We start from the raw sequence: 2,237 nt of genomic DNA on the forward strand, positions 1-2,237 counted from the left end.
AAAAATAGACACTGATGAAATGAAAAGAAAAAATAAACATACAAAGATTGTGTTTCAGTTTGTGCAGAACTTATTTATAATGTTTATCCAATAATACATAAGAAAAAGTAGTGTTTTAAAAGTCTCAAATTTAAGATTAATTTTAGGTAGAAATTTTTATTTTTATGTGACTTCAATAATTAGTCATTGATTTTTGTTTGTTTTCTTCTGAAATTGCATTGCAGTTATCTCTCTTTTTTATTTCAAAAAGCAGCTGTTAACTTAGCTTTAAAGAACTCACCCAATTTCCAATTATTGTACACTACCTTTGTTACTAAGCATTCCTGAGTGATCATGAATAATTTTAAGTTATATTTCAATGTATTGAGACTCTGGGACTAAAATGTCAAATTAGAAAGAGAAATGTGGGCCAAGCATTTTCCCTTGTGTCTTTAATAAAGTGCCTTAAAATTGAGATTCTGAAATGTTTGAGTCAGGATTCATAAAAACTTGAGCAAAGACACGGAGATTTTATCATTGCTGATAGGCATTTTTATATATTGAAGATAATCCCCAAATTTCTCATGAAAAAATAAGTATATAATTTTGTACATTCAAAATTTTAACACAAACATTCAACTAACTTTATAATCACAATAGACAGCTGGCACCAGCTAGCATAGTGAGTGATAATGTAGGCAAAGGAGGAGGTTGATTTGATTGACAATTTCTAGACTTGAGGCATTTCATTAATTTGCATCTGGAGTTGGAATACCTTTTTGAAAGAAAAGAACACATAGGAAATTATTTCTCAAAAGTAACTTTGTTGCTAGTTTACTATAAAAAAAAACCCTTAAAATTATGAAAGAAAATTATTTTAACTCAGAATTTTATAGTTAGTTCAATTATCAAAGTGTAAGGGCAGAATTAAGACATTTTTAATAATGTAAGGTGAGCTCTTTTTTCTTAGCGAGTACTAAAGAAAGTACTTTAAGACAATGAGAAATAAAGAAAAAGACATCTAATTCAAGAAACAGAAACGTCAGGACAGAAAGGAAAAAAGTATCAAAATGACAGCTATGATCTGGATTTAGGAATCAAACCAGATTAGATGAGGCAGTAGTTGAGAAGTTAGGAGGAAAAAATATAATTGATAAGTTAGCTAACATGCTCGAGCTTTCAAAAATTAGTGCTCGTCACTTGAAATATGTGGTAGAACATTTTTTAAATACCTAGAAAACTAAGCAAAATGAAAAGCAGTGTAATTATTAATCCAATAAAAACAAATAGTCCTTCTGAAAAGAGTACATATCTCCATTTAGGAAAGTACAACATTTACGTAGCCATAAACATGTAAACATTGACATCCTTGAACGCTAAGAGGTAGTAATCTCTTGGAAGAATAATGAAGGGAAACTAGAATAAAATGGTGGAAGTGCCAAAAGATAAAGTTAGTAGATTCTTCTTTAAAATTGATAAATCAAGAACTGAATTATACATTTATTATTTAATAATATAGAAGTAAAGGTTAGAATTAAGAGCTGAAAGAGCAGAGCTGGGAATTAGAAAGATGTAGGCAAGATACTGCTTTTTTTTTTTCCAACATAAACTTTTAAGTACTATTTGAGTTACTTGATAAAATGTTTAAAATATATATATTTCAAGTTATTTTATCAGTGAATATATGTCTGTATCCAAATATATCTATATACATGTATGTATGTATATTTGTGCATAAAATATACCTATATACACACATGCACATAAATACACTTACACACATGCATATGTGAATGCCAAAATGTATATTTTTCATTATTGTTATTTTTATGGTGGTTTTCTTTCTCTCTTACACAGAGAGGCTGCCAGCTGCTCTTTGAATTTGCAGAAATAAAAGGTCATCTTGGGCAGATCTTCTTTTTCCTGCCCTGGGTCATTTGTGTGACCCTTTGCAGTTATGCAAATATGGAGCAAGTAGAAACTCATAGTCCTGGGATTAGGGTGTAACAAGATTATTTTTTTCTATGTGATTTAACAAAATCCACCTCTACGCAGAGTCAGGGTTAGAGAATGAAACTATTTGCATAATGACCCTGAGGACATTCTGATCAAGGTAGTAAGCATGAAATTGCAATGAGTCTCTAAAATAAAAATTTTGTTGTTGAGCAAAGAATCTAGATGAGCGATTTACCTTCAATACAAAAAAACAATCTAAGAGTTTGTTGGTTGGAACTGGTTTTAGCCCCGTTTATGTCTAA

Source organism: Pteropus alecto, unplaced genomic scaffold (genome assembly GCF_000325575.1).
Source record: "Pteropus alecto unplaced genomic scaffold, ASM32557v1 scaffold3, whole genome shotgun sequence".
In the NCBI taxonomy this organism is placed as follows: Eukaryota; Metazoa; Chordata; class Mammalia; order Chiroptera; family Pteropodidae; genus Pteropus; species Pteropus alecto.